The sequence below is a fragment of the Felis catus genome, chromosome D3, assembly GCF_018350175.1.
Source record: "Felis catus isolate Fca126 chromosome D3, F.catus_Fca126_mat1.0, whole genome shotgun sequence".
In the NCBI taxonomy this organism is placed as follows: Eukaryota; Metazoa; Chordata; class Mammalia; order Carnivora; family Felidae; genus Felis; species Felis catus.
In genome coordinates, this window is record NC_058379.1 from 22,947,337 (window position 1) to 22,972,742 (window position 25,406).

The window sequence follows — 25,406 nt, forward strand, 5'->3', positions numbered from 1 at the left end:
ATATTTTTTAATTTTTAAAAACTAAAATAAATAAATAAAAGAGATAGTCAAACTAAATTTAAAAATCAATACCTAATTATATGTTAACTATAAGAAACATGCTGTAAATATAAAGACACAGACTGAAAGTAAAAGGACGGAAAGAGATACAACATGCAAATACTAGTCATAAAAAAGTTACAAGAGCTATATTTATGCCAAAGTCATCTTAGAGATAGCAAATATTACCAAGATAAAGCGGAACAAGTCATTTATGATAGAAGGGTAAATTTACTGAGAAGACCTAACAACCCTAAAATATGTATGCACCTAAAAACAGAACTTCAAAATATAGCAAGTAAAAACTGAGAGAACTGAATCCCCAAATGTAGTTTAAGATTTCAGCACTCCTCTTTCAGTAATAGAAGCAGACAAAAAATATGTAAATATATAAAAGACTCTAATGATACTATCAACCAATAATTAATATCTACAGCAGGATACACTTTCTTCCCCAGGACACAAAGAATATTCACCCTGAAATGCCTCACCATAAAACAAATTTCAAATTCAAAAGACTGAAATCTTGTATCTGTTCTCTGACCACAATGGTATTAAGTTAGAAATCAGTAACAATATGTAAAACCCCAAATATTTGTTAAATGAACAATACATTTGTAAATAATCCATAGCCAGGGGCACCTGGGTGGCTAAGTCAGTTAAGTGTCCAACTTCATCTCAGGTCATGATCTTGTGGTTCAGTGTGAGTGAGTTCGCAAGCGAACGAGTTCGCAAGCGAGTGAGTTCGCGTTCTGTGCTGACAGCACAGAGCCTGGAGTCTACTTCAGATTCTGTGTCTCCCTCTCTCTCTCTGCTCCTCCGGCACTCTCCCTCTCGCTCAAAAATAAACAAACATTAAAAAAAATTTTTTTTAATGATCCACAGCCAAAATGAAATTGGAAAATATTTCAAACTAAATGGAATTACATAATATGTCAATTTGTGGGATGCAGCTAACACATTAGAGAAAATTTAGATACCCATATACAAAAAGAACCTCAACCCTTACTTCATTCATTAAACAGACTTTACCTTGAAGTGTTTCACAGACCTAAATGTAGAACATAAAACATAAAAATTCCTGAAGAAAATTTAATATTAGTGACCTTTTGTTTAGAGAAGTTTCCTTAGGTAGATACAAAGGGTGTTAGGTATCAAGGAAAAAGTAAACCAGTAACTTAGACTTCATAAAAGTTCCTCGATCTTTGAAAGATACTGTTAAGAAAAAATGAAAAGGCAAACCACAAACTACAAGAACATGTGATTTATAAAACCTGTGAACAAGGACTCATAGCCAGAATATATAACAGTAAACAAAAAGCCACTTTATTTTCTTAAATGGGCAAAAGATTTCAAAGGACACTTCAATGAAGAAAATAAGTGAATGGCAAATAGGCACATAAAAAAGATGATCATGTGGAAATTACAAAATAATACAATAATATATCACTAGAGACCCACAAGAATGGTTAAAATTAATAAAGACTGACAATACCAAGTGTTAACAAGGACGCTGATCTCCTGGAATTCTCATACACTACTGGTGGGAAGCAGTACAGCAACTTTGGAAAAATATTTGGCAGTGTTTTTTTAGTTTTTGGGGGGGTGTTGGTGGTTGGTTTTTGTTTGTTTTTTGACAGAAAGCATGAGCAGGGGAGGGGGAGAGGGAGAGAATCTTAAGCAGGCTCCACACCCAGCAGGGAACCTGATACAGGGCTCAATCTCAAGACTTAAGCTGAAATCAAGAATTGCATGCTTAACCGACTAAGCCACCTAGGTGCCCCAGTTTGGCAGTTTTCTTATAAAGTTATAAGCATAGGTTTACTATACAATCCTGCAATTTCTACTCCTAGGTATTTAACCTAGAGAAATGAAAATACATGCCCATACAAAAACCTGTATGTACATATTTACAGGAATTTTATTCATAACAGCCAAAAACAAGAAACCCAAATATCCCATCAACTAGGAAATAAACTGTGGAATATCCAAAGGAATATTATTTAGCAATTAAATACAACCTACTACTTTTAAAAACAGGGATGAATCTCAAAGCATTATGCTAAGTGAACTAGGGCAGACACAAAATAGTGCATACTATAGGATTCTATTTATATGACATTCTAGGCAAAATTATAGATACAGAAAGTGATCAGTAACTGCCAGAGACAGGAAAGGGGAGTGACCATTAATGGCACAAGGGGTGCCCTTTTTGAGGTGACAGAAATAGTGGTTATATGACTTTTGACATTTAGCAAAACCCAAATTATATGCGTTAAAGATCGGTGAAGTTTACTTTGTGCAAATTATGCTTCGATAAAGCTAATTTTTTCCCCATTTGGCAGCAAAAAAAGTCAGAACCATACACACGTGCTCTGAGTAAAGCAAATACTTTTCCTAAGTCTTGGAGTAAGTACCATTGTAACTAGTGGAACCATGTTTGGGAATACAGACCATTATACTGAAATCTAAACTCAGAAGGTATGCTTTAGGGATGACAAAGAGATCTGTATGACTAAGACCCTTCTGTCGGCACTCCATGAACTGGATTTAACCCACAGTGAAGCCTTAAAGGAAGTTTCAAGTTACATAGGGCAAGCCAGCTAAAACAGATTAAACTAAAAGTTGGATAGTGCAGCACAGACATCTCAAATACTTGGCTTACCACACTCTTGCCAATGATCAAGTTTATTTTGGGACTGGAATATTTTAAAGTTCTGCATGTTCACTGCAGCTCCTGCACATTAACTCTAGTAATCGAAGGCTTCCAAAACAATAATTCTGAAACAAAGTTTTGAGTACTCACCTTTTATTCTCACCTAACATGTTAAACACAAGTAATATAGTCACGAAATAAAAGAGCCAAATTTTGGAAGACAACATAATGCCAACAGCTTATTAAAAAGCAAGACAAAAAAGCTTCTCTTGATACCTCATTAATCACATCAACCTTACTCATAGCTGCTTTGTGAGAAAACAATGAAGAGGATATTTATGCCTAATCAGTGAAATGACTACAATGTGAGATATCTTTGCTCTTCTATTTATTAAGGTGATAATTTCTTTAAAGGAAACTTCTACACTGTATAGGTATAAATGGTTGGCCAAGAATACGGATCCATTCTATATTCATCATAAACACATTTCCCTCTAAGCAAAGACCCCACTAAAAATGGCAAGAGACTTATTTTCATTCCACTATGGGCTGAGTTTACCTATGCATATTGAACGTTTACCCTGAGATTAAAGTCCAAACTACCTTCAAATACTTAGAAGATCACTACAGAAACAGTCTTAGACTGATATTAGATATATTAGTCAGAACTCTCAATTGTAAGTGAAAGAAACCCAAGCTAACTTAAAATCAGAACTGACTGGTTCACAGGATATTGAAACGTCAAGATGAACTTCAGGCAGTAGGACCCTTAAAGGCTCAGAGCCACCAGATCCACCTCTTTACCTCATACTCCTTTAACTTCTTTGGCCTCATTCTCTCCCCCTGTAGACAGACCTCCTGCCTCCTGCTATCATCAGCTTCACCAGACTGAAAGAAAACTGACAGCTTGCTCCTGTCATCTGTTTATCAATACCAGTCAAGTATGCCTACTGGCCCTTTGGGTCAAAAGCCAATCAGTACTCAAGAGGGATAGATAAAAGAAATTGGCCAGGCCTGCTATACGTTTTCAACCTTTAAGACGTCAGAAAATGAGGAGTAAGATATCTTGCTGAATAAATTAAAAGGACCTGCTACTATCTGTAAATTATTCTGACTCGAATTAAATACAAGATCTCAAAAACCCTACTCCTTTTGCTAGTATATATAATAAAGTGTCGCGGGAGTCCCTAACGTTCAAAAAATCTAGTTTAAGGACACAATCTAAGAATTAGCAATAACCCTCCAAATATAATGCAAAAATGTAAAAAGTAAGGAAATCTAACCCCTGGAACTGAACCAATGACCTGAAATCACAGAAAAATCCTATGACAGGGGAAAAAAGGAAATGTTCGATTTGATGCGCTTACATATGAGAGTTTATCAAGAAACAGGAATCTCATTTTTAAAAGTCACTTAGTGATGACACAAACCTGAAACTAAAGGCTAACACAAGACCCATATTGTTGGCAATCATAATTACCACAGCAATAGCCAAGATTCATACAGCACTCAGGGAGCTACATCTCTCTGTTAGTAACACTTCCTTCTTTATAAGACATTTTTTAAGTGGAAAGGAATCTCAAATTTCCTGGCATATCTAAGTTTTAAATTACTTTGTTTCAAGACTAATCATTTCAAATCAATGTTGTTAAACAATGGTGTTATAAATAAAACCCAGCAGCCCCAAATTCTTTGCTGATCCATCACTCAGTTTAACTGACACAGTTTGCTACCAACTACAGGTTTATCTTTCCAGTACTTCCAGTGCCATACAAGCTGTTTTTGTTCTGCATAACTGCATGTATACTCAGAATTCAATTCAAACAATGACCTACATTTAGTAGTATCTGGGTACCTATAAGAACACAGAAAAGGGCTCACTTTCTACTAATTTCTTATCTTTCAAATCTTAACCTGAGGGAATAAAATAACACAATTCTTCGACAAGCAGCAAATGTATAGTTATTTATGATAAAGAATTAAATACATGGTGATGTTTATTATACTTTAAAACAAAGTTCTATTGGATTCAACCATAATGCCTATGAAATAAATTACAAAAAAAGGGGAGCTACAAATAGTATAGGAGAGAAGTTAAGGTTCCTATTTATAATAATTGAAATAGCCAGCACGCACAGGGCTCTTAAAACAACCCTACAAGTATTATCCTATTTTACAAAGAAGGAAACTAAGGTGCAAAGAGGTAAGGTAACTTCTCAAGTCATAAAGCTAGCTAATAAATAATTTACACATGCAAGTTTAAACCATGTAAGAAATTAAGCAGGACTAGCACATAAAAGGCCAATTCAAAAACAAAATGGCCAAAGTATTCCATTCCAAAAAGGCAGAAAAGAAGCACAAAGACAATCTAAGATTTTTTTTTTCCTCTCAGTGCAATAAAACCAGGCCCAGATCACTAAGGGGTAAAGTATCTATATTCGCAAATTCTGTATCACAAAGTAACCTATTTCTGAAAGAAAGCACTTTCAGGGCACCAGGCTGGCTAGCTGGAAGAGCATGCAACTCTTGACTCTTGACCTCAGGGTCATGAGTTCCAGCCCCACGTTAGGTATACAGGAAGGAAGGAAGGAAGGAAGGGAGGGAGGGAGGGAGGGAGGGAGGGAGGGAGGGAGGGAGGACAGGACAGGAAAGGGAGAGAGAAAGAGAGAGAGAAAGAGAGAAAGAGAAAGAAAGAGAAAGAGAAAGAAAGAGAAAAAGGGGGAAGGAAGGAAGGAAGGAAGGAAGGAAGGAAGGAAGGAAGGAAGGAAGGAAGGAAGGAAGGAAGGAAGGAAGGACTTTTACCTTTTGAAAGGCACATTCCGGAGAAAAAAATCATATGAAATGACAGTACTCTGAATACTAACTTTTCATTCCCAAATATTATGCTTGAAAGAATGTAGCAAATTCCTAAAAGCTATCTTTCATAATATTCCACAGGAAAGAACTACCATGTACAACAATATTGAGAAACAGTACTACAATAAAAAATGGGTTGATCTATCACCATGGCATATTCACTTAGCTTTATCTCTGAAAAATATTTTCAGATTATTAAGGGGTTTACTTATCTGAGAGACAACCTTGAACAACACATAAAGGACATACCGCTATTTCCAGAGTCAACAATTAAGTGATCTTTGTTAGTGATTACAGAAGATTAATTTGCCACCCAGAAAAACTTAGGACTATGAAATTGGATTTAGAAATAGAGCTGCAATTATTCTAATCCACAGAAATAATCAGAATTAATATTTATTTCACAGTTTGGAAGCAAGTCTACCTTCATACTATTTTTACTCCTAAAAAGTGCAGTGCTAGTAGGCAAAGGGTCCATTCCTCAAAACTGTACTGATTCTGGTCTTGCTTTGGTTTCTTCTGCTCTGTTCAAGTAGGAAACAGTACCTACAGTGTCTGACATGAACATGATACTTGTGCTTACTACTGGGCTAAGTATATTCCCTGAGCTCTAGAAAACTGATATGGCATTGAGCTCCTTGAGTTAACCCTTAGTCACTACAAGGCTATTTTCATCCAGGCTCAAAAAGGAAATGCCACTGCAGCCCTACAAAGGTCACTACCATTCTGAATTTTCACCTTGTTTCCCATCCCCAAGTTTTACAAGATTGTTAGGAAAAAGTTTTACTTGCATCCTACTACTTCAGTCCTTCCTACTATTATTCCCAGGAGATACAAGGAAGCTCTCATCTTGATTTCTTGGCTGCCTATCACTGATGTAATCATAGCATGAAGCTTTGAAATAGGACCCTGTGATAGGCCATTCCCTTCAAAGTGTCTATCATTACTCCTCAATGAGTCAGCTTCTGGACTGCTGCCAATGTGCTTTTTGTTGAGTTTATCATGAAACCATATTTTTGTAGAGTTGATATGGTGGCCGAAACACTATTTCAAAAGAGTTCCTCAAAGTGTTTATCAAAGAAAGGACCCAGAGACATATTCAAACAAGCCATTCACATGTTTTAATAAGAGAAGGGATGAATCACCAATACAAAGGAGTTTTTATAGAATCATAGTAAAAAAAATTCTCTTATGTGCAAGAGTTCAAAAATTTCTTGTAAAATCTGATGTTTTTAAGTAAATTTTATGCAAATAGGTACACTTAAAAGTTTTTATGCCCTCAAGGAAGAAATCTCATCTTTTCTGTATCAGGTAAAAGAGCTGAAGTATTTTGAGGTTAATAAAAGATTGAAATATCCAAGAATTCTCTGAAGGTCCATCAAGTATCTCTGAAGGGAAAAAAATCTACTCCACTATACCTTTTTAGAAGAATCCATTAATAAAACAAAAAATAAATGTGTAATTCTTAGTTTCAAGAAGGTGAAACACTGTTGGGAACAGAGGAGTGGTACGTGTAATACAACTAAATAGTTTCCTAGCTAGCTCTGAAGAAAATAATAGACAGTAATAACACTTCATTTTCAGGATATACAAAGTAAGATAAATATTCATGTATTGTTCTCTTTAGAAGACACCAAAGTTTTTCCTATAAACTTTAAACCCTAACTTGAAAGCAAATATTCAGGATGAATCTAGACTCTTCAGATGCTCAGAGCTTGATTCAGGTTTGTCAGTAAAAGGTTACATAATGACTCTGAAAAAAAAAAAAAAGCTAATATATACAGAGTAACAGGTTTAAGAAACCATAATTTAGGGGTGCCTGGGTGGCTCAGTTAAGCGTCCGACTCTTGATTTCGGCTCAGGTCATGGTCTTAAGTTTCATGAGTTGGAGCCCCATGTCGGGCTCCGTGCTAGCAGTGCCAAGCCTGCTTGGGATTCTCTGTCTCCCTCTCTCTGCCTCTCCCCTTCTTGCACTCTAAAATAAATAAATAAAACCTAAAAAAAAAAAAAAAAAAAAAAAAAAAGGAAAGAAAGAAAGAAACCATAATTTTAAATACGCTTATGCAGAGGTGCCTGGGTGGCTCAGTCAGTTGAGCGTTCAACTCTTAATTTCAGCTCAGGTCATGATCTAATGAGTTTGTGGGATTGAGCCCCATGTCAGGCTCTGCACTGACAACATGGAGCCTGCTAGAGATTCTTTCTCCCACTCTCTCTGCCCCTCCCCAACTCACGCATGCGTGCTCTCTCGCTCTCAAAATAAATAACATTTTTAAAAAATAAATAAGATATGCTTACACAGAATTTTAGTGTATAAATTTAAAATATGCACCCATAAAAACCCAGAAAAGTTGCTTTAATATCCACGGGAGAAAAGATCTAAGTATACAATAACTGCAAATTCAAAAACTCTAAGAATATATAAAATATGTAATTCTTTACAGCATTATTACAGTAAAGCAAAGATATCCCCTTCCAACAAGTAAATTCGAACAACTTATATTTAATTTAGAATGCTTGAAAGAGGGGCACCTGGGTGGCTCAGGTCATGATCTCAGTTTGTGGGTTCAAGCCTCGCATTGGGCTCCGTGCTGACAGCTCAGAGCCTGAAGCGTGCTTCAGATTCTGTGTCTCCCTCTCTCTCTATTCCTCTCCCGCTCATGCTCTTTCTCTCTCTCAAAAATAAATAAACATTAAAAAAAATTAGAATGCTTGAAAGAACATTATCTTATTATCAAGTACCTCATCTACATACAAGGACCCAAGCACCAAAAGGCATAATCCTCTTAACTTACACTTCAGAATTCCCTAGCCCTTAAGAGTTATAGTAAAAGAGCTCAAGAAATACTCGGTAATCTATTATTTTAAGGAGATGCACTCCCTTAAGGATACATGCCGAGTTTCTGTATTATTCTCTGTGTAACTATTAAAAACAGAATATGTATGGTAAGCTTCTTATTGCTTATGTAACAAAGCTCTAAGAACCATATATAAAAGAGGACAACAACTTGATGTTGTTTAAACCTTGGTGCAAAGTAAGTTTCCCATACATCATCTGTGATGGTGATTAAAAAATTTACCTCCAGCTCTAGTCATCCTCCTCAGCCCTGTCCTAAAGCTATAACTGCTTACTCTATTTGTGCTTATGTCCAATGTCCGATTGTTTCCATGTTTAAAAGACGTGTGCAAGCATACACAAACACATACCAACACCCCCCATTTTTATGCCAAAATCAATTACCCTCGCTACTTATTCTTCTGGGTACTAAATCTATCATCTTTGAATATCCCTTTTTTTTTTTTTTAATTTATGGGGGGGATGTGCAGAGAGAGGGAGAAAGAGAATTCCAAGCAGGCTCCACGCTGCCCAACATGGTGTTTGATTCCGCAAACCATGATGAGATCATGACCTAAGCCAAAATCAAGAGTCAGATGTATGACTGAGCCACCCGGGGCCCCCATCTTGGAGTATCTTGGCATTCACCTTCTCTCAACTCTAACACTGATCCCTGTGGAAAGAGGCAGTGTTACTGTTATCACTGTAAGAATAATAGCACCAACTGCAACTGGCACATATAGAGTGCTTACTACAGGCTAGCTACTATTAGAAGCACTTGCTGAATCCTCATAAAAGCACTAAGAGTTAAGCACCATTATTCCCATTTTAAAGCTGAGAAATCTGAGGCACAGAAAAGTTAAGGAATTTGCCTATCACAGGGAGGTACTAGTGGTGGAGCCACAATTTAAACCCACGCCTGGGCTCTTATTCACCATTCACCACACTAAACCACGATAGTGCAAATAATATACAACTTGATGTCAGAAGATCTGGGTTCTAACTCAGCTATTCACTAACAGTGCAACTTCAGACAAGTCCTGACAGCAGTGAAACAATTTATTCACTTGTAAAGTGTGAGTAACAATATGGCCTGCCCTGCCTACTTCAAAGACAGCAGTGAAAATTAAGTGGCAACTAATACAGCTAATTAAAATCTTATCTGTAATATTGGACCCATAGTTGTTACCTCCATATTCCCATGTTTTTAATATTGGCAACCTTACGCTGGAATTCTAGACTTGGATCACCAACAGTGTAGTATCAGAAAAAACAAAAGCCTAAGTCTTGTCCCTATCAAGCAACCACACACAGAAAACTAACTGTTAATTTGCAATCTCCATTACTGTCAAGGTTGGGCATCTCCAGGTAGGTATTTTCACGTAAAAAGGCTAGAAACATGATAGCCTACAAACAAAATAATTCACTTACCAAATGATCATATTTGAAATGTAGTATCTCCTGGTTCTAAACACAATATTCTGTTTCCTGAATATTTTAACTCAGAAGAAATGTACACTCCTGCAAGAATCTATAGCTCTGTACACCAAGTACTTCAATCATAGGATTTAAATCTAAAGGTTTAAGCTAAGATTCTAGACTAAACAAAAGAAACACACACATGCACACACATACTATTCTTGAAAGTGTGAAACCACCTATGGTTTCTGTAGTCCTCTGCAGGGTCAGAATTGGAACCTCAAAACATTAACTTGCAAAAATTGCCTGCAATCTCTTTTCTAAGGTAAAAAGGTCTCCCATCTCTTTCTCTTGGCCTCATATTGCAAAAAAAGAAAAGTTCACTACCTAGTGACAAAGAGGGTAATTTAATTCAAGTAGCTAATCAACCATAAACCACGAAACAGAAGCTTTATATCTTGTTTACATGAATCTACTGCTACCAATATTAATACTTCCAGCCATCTTGGGAGAAGGGAGGAAATGGAGCAGGAATTCTGTAGCTAAACATGTTTTATTTATCAACCAATTACGTAACCATTTTGCCACTTAGAGGAATAAAACAAAGTCAAGGACTCACAATTCAAGAGCTACTAAAAACATAAATCATGAACTAACGCACTAAAGAGTTTTACAAGCAAATTTATCCATTGATTAAGTATGTCTGCCTACTTCCTTAAAGAAAATTCTAATGATTTACAGTTTACACTACAAGATTATTTACATAACAAATTACTCTCAGGGTGCCTGCGTGGCTCAGTCATTAAGCATCCAACTCAATCTCTTCTCAGGTCATGATCTCCAAGATCTCCAACCTCCAAGAGATTATTGAAAGATACTAACATTTGCCTAAAATTTTTAAATGCTTTCACTTAACTAGGCAGGATAGCAAAATGGTTAAGAGCTCAGGTTCAAGAACTCAACTATCCAGGCAAGTTATTTAATCTCATTTTGCCTCAATCTTCTTATCAGTAAATTAGAATAATTATACCTACCTCTGGGAATAATTCTAGACAAATGAGTTAATACACATGTAATCATTTAGAATAGTGCATGACATTAAGCCTCAGAAAGTTTTAAGCTGATATAAATTAATAATAATGAGCTATGTGTCCTTGGACAAATCATTTTACCTTTATCACAATTCTGCCCTTTAAGGTAAGAGACCTAAATTCAATGCCCCAAACACCTATCTAGTAATACCATTCTTTGTTCCTATAATTTTACCTGAATTGCACCGAGTCACCTTACAAAGAACATTAAGTATTACCCCTGTTGTACAGAAAAATCTAAGGCTCAAATAAGTTAAATGACTTGTCCAAAGGGATAGTAAGGTGAAGGCAGAGCCAAGATGAGGATCTGCGGTTCTGAGATTTCAGAAGACTGTTCCTAGTATTTTGGCCCCCCATCAACTCCTTGCCTTCTGATGGACACAGGTATGACACACCAAAAACAAAACAACCAACAACAACAACAACAAAAAAACCCTCCTTGGGATGCCTGGGTGGCTCACTCAGTTAAGCGTACAAATTCAGCTCAGGTCATGATCTCATGGTTTGCGAGTTTAAGCCCCGCATCGGCTCTCTGCTGTCAGCACAGAGCCTGCTTCAGATCCTCTGTCCTCCCCCACTCCACCCCTCCTCCACTTGGTGCACTGTCGCGCTCTCTCTCAAAAATAAACATTTAGGGGCACCTGGGTGGCTCAGTCAGTTAAACCTCTAACTTTGGCTCAGTCATGATCTCATGGTTCATGAGTTCCAGCCCCGGGTTGGCCTCTGTGCTCAGAGCCTGGAGCCTGCTTCGAATTCTATGTCTCCCTCTCTGACCCTCCTGCACTCACACTCTATGTCTATCTCTCTCAAAAATAAACATTAAAAAATAAAAAAATTAAAAACCTTTTTTAAATAAACATTGTTTAAAAAACCCTCCAATTTATTCATTTTAAAATTCATTAAGCTATACACTTCTTTGTGCACTCCTCTGTATCTGTATGTTTTATATCATAATTGAAAAAGGCAAAATGTTTCATCATTAAGTATATTTCTTTATGAACAGAAGTAGAAAAATTTAAAAAGCTAAAGGGAGACAAGTTCAACTGATGTTTACTAAAATTTTGTGAGAGGGTTTAAGTTTTAAAAACAGGTATAACATACATAAAGTGCACATAGGTATAAAACTCAATGATTCTCATAAACAGTTGCCTGAAGACAACAATGAAATCATCACCCAAGGGCACCTGGGTGGCTATGTCAGTTAAGCATCTGACTCTTGATTTCAGCTCAGGTCATGATCTCACAGTTCATAGTTCAAGCCCCACACCAAGCTCAGCGCTGACAGTGCAGAGCCTGCTTAGGATTCTCTCTCTCCCTCTCTCTCTGACCCTCCCTAACGTGTGCAAACGTGTGCACACGTGCTCTCAAAATTAAAAAAAGTTAAAATAAAAAATCATCACCCAGGGGCGCCTGGGGGGCTCAGTCGTTTGAGCGTCCGACTTCAGCTCAGGTCACGATCTCGCGGTCCGTGAGTTCGAGCCCCACGTTGGGCTCTGGGCTGATGGCTCAGAGCCTGGAGCCTGCTTCCGATTCTGTGTCTCCCTCTCTCTCTGACCCTCCCCCGTTCATGCTCTGTCTCTCTCTGTCTCAAAAATAAATAAACTTAAAAAAAAAAATTTTTTTTTAAAAATCATCACCCAGATCAAGACATAGAATATTACCAGCACTCCTAAAGTCTCCCTTATGCTCACCACCAAGATAACCATTATTCTTTTTTTTTTTAAATTAGGATGTATATTTTATATAGGAATGTAAAGAGAGAGAACACTTTATTTTTATTTTTTTTTAATGTTTATTTTTGAGAGAGAGAGAGACAGAGCTTGAGAGGGGGAGGGGCAGAGAGGGAGGGAGACACAGAATCCCAAGCAGGCTCCAGGCTCTGAGCTGTCAGCACAGAGCCTGACGCAGGGCTTGAACCCACAAACCGTGAGATCATGACCTGAGCCGAAGTCGGATGCCCAACCGACTGAGCCACCCAGGTGCCCCAAGATAACCATTATTCTGACTTCCATTACCATCTACTGACTTCATTCCATTATCCTGACTTCCACTGTCTGTTTTTTAAACCTTATAGAAATGGAATTACACAGTTTATTGTCTTATAAATAGGTTCTTCCATGTATACTTTTAATTCTTCTTTTTGCAAACAAAAGGTTAGCCAGATAACAAACGTTCGTAGGGTAGCTGAGTTAGCTAAGTGTCTGACTTCGGTTCAGATCATGAGCTTGAAGTTTCCAAGTTCAAGCCCCATACTGGGCTCTCTGCTGTCAGCACCAAGCCCACTTCAGATTCTGTTTCCCCCCTCTCTCTGCCCTTCCCCTGCTTGTGCGTGCTCTCTCAAGAATAAAACATTAAAAAAAAAAAAAAGAAAGAAACATTCTCTCAACACTACCAAATACTCAAATTTAAACCATAAATCATTCTCAAAGCAAACCATTTCTCAAGCAATATCTAAATATTGATTTATTTTAAAGTATAGCTAGTATTCCCTCTCTCAATGAGATTTCTTTTTTCTCGAAAAAATAAAACAAATTTAAGCTTTTATTTCAAATGCACTCCTTAAAATGCATCACCTATTTCACCCATCCCCCTACCTCTCTGATAATTATAGAGAACAAGTTGATGGTTAAGAGTCCCCAATGAGATTTCTAAGATAGAAATTTTTTTGTTACTTTTAGTTGAAAAAAGCATAGACCCAAAATGTCTCAATAAGTATTATTTCATCAGCAAAATTTTTTTTTTCAACGTTTATTTATTTTTGGGACAGAGAGAGACAGAGCATGAACGGGGGAGGGGCAGAGAGAGAGGGAGACACAGAATCGGAAACAGGCTCCAGGCTCTGAGCCATCAGCCCAGAGCCTGACGCGGGGCTCGAACTCACAGACCGCGAGATCGTGACCTGGCTGAAGTCGGACGCTTCACCGACTGCGCCACCCAGGTGCCCCTCATCAGTAAAATTTGAATTGCAGCTTTTTTCCAGACAAGAAAAAAACACCACGAAGAGATTTCAGACCATAATTGTCTTAAAATTACATTCTTTAATGTTGCTCTTATACACTGGTAAGAATTATCAATTATTGCCAACACTGAACACAAAAAAAATAAAAATGTAAAAATCTGGTTTGCACTAGAATATATAATTCCAACAACATTCTGATTGCATTGCAACAAATTTTTAGATAACTAAATGCATCTATTTTATCCGGAGATTTCTTCCTATGGCTTAATCTACATCTGCTTCACTGAGTCCATAATCCATGCTATCCAACATGACAGCCACTAGCCATATACAGCTAAATTTAGTTCGTTGGTCAAAGTAGCTAAATTTCAAATGCTCAATATGTACTAGACAGTGCAGATACTGATTGAATGTCAGAAGTATCATCAGAGGAAGTTCTACTGACCAGCACTGGCCCTTTTTTTTTTTAATTTACTTGCGAGAGAGCGAGCCAGACAGCAAGCAAGAGAGTGAGCGAGGTTGCAGACAGAGAGGAAGACAGAGAATCCCAAGTCTCAAACTTAACAAGAAACACAAGTCTCAAACTTAACAAACCATGAGATCATGACCTGAGCTGAAATCAGAAGTCAGATTCAGAAGGTGCCCCAGCACTGGTTCTATATATGCTGTCTCATCTCCCACTCACCCTCAGCCCTTTACTATGCTAAAATTAATCTAAAAGAATTATGATCAATGACTAGTATGAATCACCAAATCCAGTTATTTCCTTAGCCCTCATTTTCTCTCATTTCACTCAAACTTAACTGATTATCGCTTAATTTGTAAATCCTCTCTTCTCTGCTTCCACTGTGCCTCATTAACCTAATTTAAAAGTTTTAATTTATCTTCTTCCACCACCCCCTAAAAGTCAATCTTTGACTCTTCTAGGTTCAAGATCACATCCAGATAAGGCCTACCTACCCTTCTTCTACCTCAAATTCTGTATCTCCAAACTCCTGCAGGACATTTTTACTTGTATATCCCCTGGCCTCAATGTTAAATCTGTGAAGGATTTCATTTTAGTCCTTTTCCAAAACCAGCTCCTCCTCCCAATTTCACATTTCTGTACTATCACTATTCACCAAGACCCAAAACCCACCAACTTTGAATTCTTGCTTACTTCCCATTCAACTAGTTCACAAATGTTTGCCTATTTCCTTCAGCATGTCAACTAAATCTTTTACTTTAATCTGGTCATCTGAACTACCACCTTGCCCACCACCTCAATTCAGGTCCTTGTTACCGAATTTTATGTACAGTACAAATTCTTCACTGTTTTCCAATCTTCGCCTGCTCCCAATTATGCACAGTGCCACTAGACAGATCTTCCCCAAAATTTCCTTTGATCTCAAGAAAGATCTCAGTACAAAGAGTAAAAGAAAATTCAAACACCTTAATTGTTTGATTTCAACAATTCGTAGTCAACACACTTTACAAATTTGTCTTTGGGTCTTCGATCTTCTGTCCTGGCTAACAAAACCAAAACCATTTCCCAATCTCAGCTTTGTGTGCCTTATCTACGTAAAGCTGAGACTCTTCTTAGTCTCTACTATGCAATTTTTTGTTTAAATAAGCTGTATGCCCAATGTGGTGTGTGAACTCATACGCCCGAGCTCAAGAGTTGCATACTCTACCCACTGAGCTGACCAGGTGCCCCTCTACAATGTAATTTTAATGTATTAGTCTGTATACCAGGAAACTATCCATCTCAGTATCTCATACATAGCACCAATTTTGAACAGACCTAAATGAACAGACCAGGAATAAGAAAGTCACAAATATGCATATTGGTTTAGCTTTAATCTAAAAGCTCAATATTTATTACATGCAATTCTATTCTCTAAGAATTTATTCCACAGAACTACTTCTGTTGAAATCATCCTGTTGTTCAAAAGTATAAAGTACAAGACTATCCATTACAGACAACACTTCTGAGAATTTAAAAAAAGCAAAAAAAAAAAAAAAAAAAAAAAAAATTCCCTAGCTGTCAATTAGTAACGGACTATGATAATTGTAGTGTGTCTATAAAAAGTTTAAAAAACAAACAAAAAAAACTACACAGGGGTTACCTTGCTGGCTCAGGTGGTGGAACATGCAACTCTTGATCTTGAGGTACTGAGCTAGAGCCCCACACTGGGTGTACAGATAAACTTTAAAAAGTTTCAGGGGCACCTGGGTGGCTCAGTCAGTTAAGTGTCCAACTCCTGATTTTGGCTCAGCTCATGATCTCACAAGTTCAAGCCCACATCAGGCTCTGCGCTGACAGTGCGGAGCCTACTTGGGATTCTCTCTCTCCCTCCCTTCCTGCCTCTCTCTCTCTCAAAATTAATTAAATAAATGTTTTAAAATTAAATACAAAAAAAATTAAAAATTAATTACCACATAGTCTTTAAAAATGGGTATACCTATGGGGCACCTGGGTGGTTCAGTCATTTAAGTGTCTGACTTCAGCTCAGGTCATGATCTTGCAGTTGACGAGTTTGAGCCTCACATGGGGCTCTGTGCTAACAGCTCAGAGCCTGGAGCCTACCATTCTGTCTCATTCTCTCTGCCCCTCCCCCACCCATGCTCTGTTTCTCAAAAATGAATAAACGTTAAAAAAATTATTTAAAAAATACATAAACACACCTTCAGACAAATCTAACAAGATGTCAAATCTAAATCAACACCTATTAAGTACATGGCATTTGTTAAATTATTCTCTATTTTTCTGAATTTTTGAAATATTTAAATCTTAATTTTTTTTAATGTTTATTTTTTGAGAGAGAGTGAGCAGGGGAGAAGCAGAGAGAGAGGAGGACAGAAGATCTGATGCAGGCTCTATGCTGACAGCAGAGACCCCGATGCAGGGCTCAAACTCAAGAACTGCAAGACCATGACCTGAGCTGAAGTCAGATGCTTAACCAACAGCCACCCAGGTGCCCTAAATTTTACATTCAAAAAAGGAAAGGCAGGGTATGGAATTTAGGAACAGAGGAGAATTGGCTTTGTAGACTTCTATAGGGTATTTTTATTTATTTATTTTTTTTTTTTGGACAGGCTTGTTAGTCTTTGCTATAAAACTTGTAACTAAAAAGCCCCCATGAATTTTAGTACCTACCTTTATTACCTTGATGTCTCTTCAATTTTAATCTTACTCTTTAAAAAAATAAACAGATAAGTACAAATGCCTTATCCCAGAAATCTAAAATTTAATGTGCAGAAAACTAAGAACACACACTGATAGGCTCTATCTAATCACTTAAACCCTAAAGGATATATATTACATAGATCTTCCTAAATTATCATGATTAGTATATAAACTTACAGTGGCTCAACTTCCAGCTGTATATTAATACCGAAACCCCAAAGAGACTACATCCTCATAAAAGTCATTTATCTAAATATCCTCCAGTTCTAGAGCACCTGGCTGGCTCAGTTGATAAAACCCCAAGATCAAGAGCCACATGTTCTAAGTTCAAGCCCCATACCAGGTACAGAGATTACTTAAAAATAAGATCTTAAACAAACCTCCAGTTCAAATTACACACATAAAAATCCTATCACTTCTGAGTTGCTATAATCCCACTTGATATTTACCACACACACACACACACACACACACACACACACACACACCACTACAGAACTTGTTCAAGTCCACCTGGCAAGTCAGCAGAAGTGGGAATTCAGGTGAGTCCTGTGTTTAGGATTCACAGAATCTGATTTTTCCTTTCAAAGCATCATTCATAATTCTCAAATAAGCTCATCAGCAAGAAGAAAATTAGATGGAGGTCTTGTGTTTAAATTTGATCAAAATGTAATCTCAGTCATAATGGAGTTTACAGTGAAAAAATTCAAATAAGTTTGCCCCAGTCTTCCCCTACCACTTCCTACAACTGCCACCATGCTTAGGAACTGGAGCCAGTTAACTACCCACTTTCTCACTGGTGACTATGATTTAAACCCTCACATAAGACACTCAATGAAAACTAAAGACATTAAAATGCACTTTAAAATAGCAGTTTTTCCTAATCATAAGAGTACTGCATGCTCCTAGAAAATTGGAAAACTACAGAAGGATATGAAGCAGAAAACAGCTATACTATCCCACTAGCCAGAAATTAATCACAGTATTTCTATTCTTATCTTTCCAAAGTCTCTCCCTCTTATTTATAAAAATATATTAGTTAACTAACTAAACAAGATTTTAGGTACACCTGAACACAAGGGAAAAAACATACTAGTTCTTTGGAAGACTAATTTTCTTCAGTGTTTTCCAAGCCAAAACCACATATAATATGGAACTGGAGAGTAATGAGACAAATGAGAAAAATCACATGTGCTCCTTTCAATTCACCCCATGGCAAACCACGGAGTCCATGTTTCAAGAACCACTATATACCCAAAGACAGACTAATGTTTCCTTTTTAAGTAGCAACCTACTGCATAAAGCTCTCACATACACACACGCATACAGATCTTGGCAGTAAAAAGGACACACATAGTAAAAGGAATTAAATCAAGACTGATTTTTCTGTCGCCTTGATACTATCCTTAGGAGAAGGTAAAATATCTGAAAGGCTGAAAAAAAAATAAAAAAATAAGATCTATGAAAGGCTAACGTAAAATTAATGCCCTCTCCCCCAAAAAAAAACATTTTCTGTGCACATCAGATAAAAGAACTACAGAAAATTTTAACTATAGGTTTTATGACACTATTACTTATTTACACGTGTAAAAAATATGTAAAAGTTTAAACAGTCCATAAACATTAATAGTTTACTATGTACTGGGCATTATATAAGTGCTGGGGAATGAGGGAGAACAGCCATCAATACTTACTTCTGTAGGACTTACAGTCTACCTCTTTAAAGATGATGTCAAACACAATGCATGTAGCCTCAAAGGAATGGAAATCATCACTCATTAAATTATGCTCTTAAATCCTTGAGGGTCTAAGAATACACTTGAAAGCACCTTATAAATCATAAGGTTTAAAAAGAGATACCTAGCCTTTTTTCCAAAGTACTATACACAGCAATCATCTTCAATGTAAATTATCTCATTTCTTTCAGCTGGCAAAAAATAATCACACGAGTTTGCTTTTCACAATCCCTAAGACCTTAATATTATCTTTCTCTGACAATGACCTACCTGTATGAAATAACTGAAATTAAGTTCCCCAGGATGGGAGGACAAAGGGAGACTCCTCTTTCTAATACAAAAAGCACCACTTCCTGATTTCATAACTTGGTGGGAGGGGGCACAAATCAAAAGCAACTTATTCAAACTTAATAAAGTTACTTTTTTTTTTTTTTTACTTTCTGTAATTTATTTTTTATAATTTACATCCAAGTTAGTTAGCATATGGTGCAACAATGATTTCAGGAGTAGATTCCTTAAGCCCCTTACCCTTTAGCCCATCCCCCTGCCCAACAACCCCTCCAGCAACCCTGTTTGTTCTCTATATTTAAGACTCATGTTTTGTCCCCCTCCCTGTTCTTATATTATTTTTGCTTCCCTTTCCCTTATGTTCATCTGTTTTGTATCTTAAGGTCCTCATATGAGTGAAGTCATAAGATACTTGTCTTTCTCTAATTTCGCTTAGCATGTAAAGTTAGTTTTTAATCGAAGATTCACCATAGAAAGTTTCAGCCCAATAAAGCACTTTTTAAAAGTTAAAGGTTCAGGCTCTTCCAAATGGAGTTACAGTGACATGTTAATTGTGGTACTTCACAAGCAAAGTAGCAATTATTCATCCCTTCCCTCAGTCTCTAAGCTCTTAGAAAACAGAGCTATGTTATAACCAAACCACTTTCCATAAAGCATTTTAAAATATACCTTACACAATACCAGTTCTTCAAATCTAAGAGGAATAGACTACTTAGATTGTTTCCTATTCTATGATTTTCCCTTTTCGAATTCAACTACCTCAACAACGACAAAAGGTTATCAAACTGTACTTTGAACAACGTTTATGTTTGCCCTTATTGCAGATATGACTCTCAAATGCATGGAACGCTTTAAAGACCATCATAATCCAATTAGGCTGGACCATATGCAGAACCAGAGGAAATGCCCAAAAACAATCATACATAAAGGCCCAACATTAAATCTTAAGAGTCTAAAGCAGTGATATCCAAAGCAAAGTAAAATATACCACCAAGGAACATCCAATATGCTCCATGGGGGAAAGAATAAAAATGTTTGAATTTTATTTTTAATGCTCATCCTTGATAATTCTTTGTTTATATTTTATAAGGTACACAATAACCTGTTGCCATACATATTTTATGTAAATTAAATACTTCAGGATTGAGGATTAATGCTCAAAATTTTTTTGCTATTGAGAGGATCAAAAAGTTTAGAGACCACTGGACTATTCTGTCACTGCACTTTCATTTTTACTTGCCCCTTCCACAGAGTTAAACTGTAGAGGCTAAGATCCGATGCTGAAAAAAGAGCAAAAGGAAAACTATTCCCAAACTATGTTAAATTCCCACCAACAAATTAAAAGATAATAAATCACTAGCAAGAATATGAGGAACTGGACACTAAAATACTGTTGGTAGAACTTTATTTTTTTTTTTAACGTTTCATTTATTTCTGAGAGAGAGAGAGAGAGAGAGAGAGAGAGACAGAGACAGAGACAGAGACAGAGAGACAGAGCATGAGCGGGGAAGAGGCAGAGAGAGAGGGAGATAGAGAATCCAAAGCAGACTCCAGGATCCTAGGGGTCAGCACAGAGTCCAATGCGGGACTGGAACTGGAACTCACAAACCACAAGATCATGACCTGAGCTGAAGTAGGACGCTTAACCGACTGAGCCACCCAGGCACCCTGTTGGTGGGACTTTAAAATAGACATCGTGGGTCCCTGAGTGGCTCAATCGGTTAAGCATCCAACTTTGGCTTAGGTCACCATCTCACTGAGTTCGAGCCCCACGTCAGGCTCCTTGCTGACAGCTCAAAGCCTGGAGCCTGCTTCAGATTCTGTCTCCATCTCTCTGCCCCTCCCCTGCTCACACTGTCTCTCTCTCCCTCAGATATAAAAAAAAAATGAAAAACATTAATGTTTTAATAGACATCCTATCTATAGGACACCTTGAATACATTCAAAAATTTTTTAATGTTTATTTTTGAGAGACAGAGAGAGTGCGAGCAGGAGGGGGCAGAGAGAGAGGAAGACAGAATAGAAGCAGGCTCCAGGTTCCCAGATGTCAGCACAGAGCCTGTGAACTGTGAGATCATGACCTGAGTCAAAGCTGGAAACTCAACTGACTGAGCCACCCAGGCGCCACAAGTGCATTTTAAATCTGAATGTACCCAAGGCACCTGGGTGGCTCAGTCAGTTAAGCATTCTTGAAGTTCATGGGTTCCAGCCCCAGATTAGGCTCTGTGCTGACAGCTTGGAGCCTAGAGCTTGCTTCAGATTCTGTGTCTCCCTCTCTCTCTCTCTCTGCCTCTCGCCCCCCACAAAAATAAACATAAAAAAAATTTTGGGGGGAGACAGTATAAAGATCAGTAGTTGCCTGCCAGCATTTGGGGGCAGAAAGGAGCAATGAATAAGTGGAGTACATAAGATCTTTAGGGCAGTGAAAATAGTCTTTACGATGTCATGTCATATACCTTGTAAAAACCCATAGAATGCACAACACTAAGAGTGAGTCATAAACTATGCCCTTCGGGTGATTATGATGTGTCAATGTCACATCATCAATTGTTAACAAATGTGCCACTCTGGTGGAAGATGCTGAAAATGGAAGAGGTTATGCATGTGTGCTGGCAAGAAAGTATGTGAGAAATCTCTGTAACTTCCCCTCAATCTTTATGTGAACCTAAAACTGCCCTAAGAAAGTGAAGCCTCAATTAAAAATTTTTGAAACAATAATATATAAGTATAAAAATCTTTAAAAAAATTTTTTTTAGCACACAAACCCTTTGACCATGTAAGCCCACTTTTAGAAATTTAGCCTATGGAAATAGTAGCACAATTGTATAAAAAAGGTCCAAAAGAATTCATGACAGCACTGTTTTAAGAGAAAACTTGAAAATGTCCATTAATGGGAAACTGTTGTACACTATGATGCATCTGTATCACAGAACACTAAGTAACCATGAACAGAACATCAATTTGACATGGAAAGTTGTTCTTTTTAAGTATTCAGTAGATAATGTATAAGAAAAAAGGAAAATACCAAACATTACATTTAAGTGGAATTATGGGTTATCTCTATTTCATTGTCCTGAGTTATCTCAATTTTTTTTGTAGGGTTCCCCCACACACACACACTGAATATGTACTTACAGCTTTCATAATCAGAAATAACAACCTGATTTTTAAATTAAAAATCAGACTAAATTAGGGGTGCCTAGGTGGCTCAGTAAGTTGAGCATCCAACTTCGGCTCAGGTCACGATCTCGAGGTTTATGAGTTCAAGGCCTGCATCAGGCTCTGTGCTGACAATTCAGAACCTAAGCCTGCTTCAGATTGTGTCACCCTCTCTTTACCCCTCCCCCGCTTGCACTCTTTTTCTCAAAAAATAAACATTTTTAAAAATTAATAAAAATAATAAGTGGTACCTGGTTGGCTCAGTTAAGTGCCTGACTCTTGGTTTCAGCTCAGGTCCTGATCTCAGTTCCTGAGTTCGAGCTCTGCATGGGGCTCTGCACTGACAGCAAGGAGCCTGCTTGGGATATTCTCTCTCTCTCTCTCTCTGCCCCTCCCCTGCTCATGCACATTCTCTCAAAATAAATAAACTTTTTTTAAAAATTAGACTAAGTTAAAATTCCTTATTATTACCCTGTAGCACTTCCAAAAATGTTTTAATGTTTATTTATTTATGGTGGGGGGGGAAGGGGGAGGGAAGAAAGAGGGAGACAGAGAATCCCAAGCAGGCTCAGTGCTGTCAGCACAGAGCCCAGATGCAGGGGCTAGAATTCAGCAACCATGAGATCATGACCTGAGCCAAGATCAAGAATCAGATGCTTCACCAACTGAGCCCAGGTGCCCCCCAAAAAACTCTTTATGAACACTCTACTTGGCCCCATAAGATTTATGGAATCAGTCTAAATACTTTACAATTAAAGATTTATATTATAGAAAAATAAGCTTAGAACAAAAGAATAAGAACTACCCTATTTTAAATTAGCCATTTTGTCTTTAGACCAATTCTTTCCAAATATGTTAGAATTTATCAATGATAATTCCTTATTATTTTGCCAGCTTATCAATCTATGAATAATTTAGAGAACGAAATGAGTTTATGTTTCTCTTCTGGAACTAAGTTATAAAAGCATTAGCTACTAAAAAATTAAACTTGGGGGGCACCTAGGTGGCTTAGTTGGTTAAGTGTCTTCAGCTCAGGTCATGATCTCATGGTTGGTGAGTTTCAAGCCCCTCATCCAGCTCTCTGCTGTCAGCATGGAGCCCAAGCCCACTTCAGAGTTCTATCTTCCTATCCACCCCTCCCCTGCTCACATGCGCACTCACTCCTTCTCCCACAAAAATAAACATACATTTAGGGGTGCCTGGGTGGTTCAGTCAGTTAAGTGTCCAACTTTGGTTCAGATCATGATCTCACAGTTCGTGGGTTCAAGCCCCACGTCAGGCTCTGTGCCAACAGCTCAGAGCTTAGAGCCTACTTCAGATTCTGTGTCTCCCCCTCTCTGTCCCTCCCCTGCTCATATTCTGTCCCTCTCCCTCAAAAACTAACATTAGGGGCGCCTGGATGGCGCAGTCGGTTAAGCGTCCGACTTCAGCCAGGTCACGATCTCGCAGTCCGTAAGTTCGAGCCCTGCGTCAGGCTCTGGGCTGATGGCTCGGAGCATGGAGCCTGCTTCAGATTCTGTGTCTCCCTCTCTCTCTGCCCCTCCCCCGTTCATGCTCTGTCTCTCTCTGTCCCAAAAATAAATAAAAACGTTGAAAAAAAATTTTTTTAAAAACTAACATTAAAAAAAATTTTTTTTAATAAATATACATTTAAAAAAAAAAAAGGAAACTTAGAACCCAGAGGAAATCAGGAAAACTTGCTACTATCTTTAATAATAAAATCATTCTAAATATTGTGTGAAATAGGTACAAAATAGGTACAAAATAGATCCAGGCCTGGACATATTCAAGATGATACTTTGTAGTAGTCAGCATCAAGACAATACTTCTGTAGTTACCAAGTAGTCATTTAAGGAAAGAGTGCTTAAGTGCTCACTTCGGCAGCACTTATACTAAAATTGGAATGATTACAGAGAAGATTAGCATAGCCCCTGCGCAAGGATGACACGCAAATTTGTAAAGCGTTCCATATTTTTTAGCAGCACTATCAACAATAACCAAAGTATGGAAAGAGCCCAAATGTCCATCGATGGATGGATGGATAAAGAAGATGTGGTATATATATACAATGGAGTATTACTCGGCAATCAAAAAGAATGAAATCTTGCCATTTGCAACTACATGGATGGAACTGGAGGGTATTATGCTAAGTGAAATTAGTCAGAGAAAGACAAAAAGCATATGACTTCACTCATATGAGGACTTTAAGAGACAAAACAGAGGAACATAACAGAAGGGAAACAAAAATAATATAAAAACAGGGAGGGGGACAAAACAGAAGAGACTCAAATATGGAGAACAAACTGAGGGTTATGGGAGGGGTTGTGGGAGGGGAGATGGGCTAAATGGGTGAGGGGCACTAAGGAATCTACTCCTGAAATCATCGTTGCACTGTATGCTAATTTCGATGTAAATTTTAAAAAAATAAAAATTAAAAAAAAAGGAAAGACTGCTTAAGAACATTTGCATAAATCTATGTCTTACCTTTGTTCATCAAACAGACTTTATAACAGAGGTAAAAGGTACCTTACCCTTGACAAAACAGCTTTTATTTAACCTAGCTTCATAATTTCCTTGCAGTTTTTAATTTGTTTTATGCTTTACTATCTTAGACAGTCATCCTGACTACAAAGCCCAGATACCATATCCCTAAGCAATTGCTTCAAAGTTTAACAACTCAAGAAAAAATATTTTTTGCGTTGCAACCCAGTATATAAACATATAAAATGTTTCTCAAATCAATACATTTATCATCTGCAATGTGCTGATTTTTTTTTTTTTCTTTTAATGCTTTATTTTTAGATCACCACATTGATGGGGCACCTTGGTGGCTTGGCCAGTTAAGCGTCAGACTCTTGATTTTAGCTCAGGATGGGATCTCACAGTTGTGAGATTTAGCCCCACACAAGGCCCTATGCTGACAGTGTGGAGCCTGCTTGGGATTCTCTGCCTCTGCCTGCCTCTGTCTGCCTCTGTCTCTGTCTCCCTCCCTCCCTCTCTCTCCCTCTCTTTCTCTCTCTCTCCCTCTCTCTCTCCCTCCCTCCCTCCCCCTCCCTCCCTCTTTCTGAAACTAAACTAAGATCACCACATTGATATCTTTACCCTAATGTTGTTGCCACCTACCACCCAGAAATAGTCCTGAACTTCACACGCAGAGTATACTAAACTCCTTCCACCACCTTCTACAACTGCTCCAATATA

At 37.7% G+C, this 25,406-nt stretch overlaps 1 protein-coding gene and 1 non-coding gene across 14 annotated transcripts in view; one reads left to right on the top strand and one right to left on the bottom strand.

The window, feature by feature from the left end:
* Nucleotides 1-25,406, bottom strand: part of MTMR3 (myotubularin related protein 3) — a 148,888-nt gene that overhangs the window by 118,224 nt on the left and 5,258 nt on the right. The window lies entirely within an intron of this gene.
* Nucleotides 24,074-24,181, top strand: LOC111557424. The gene has a single exon (XR_002737462.2). It is a non-coding gene; the product is annotated as a U6 spliceosomal RNA (small nuclear RNA).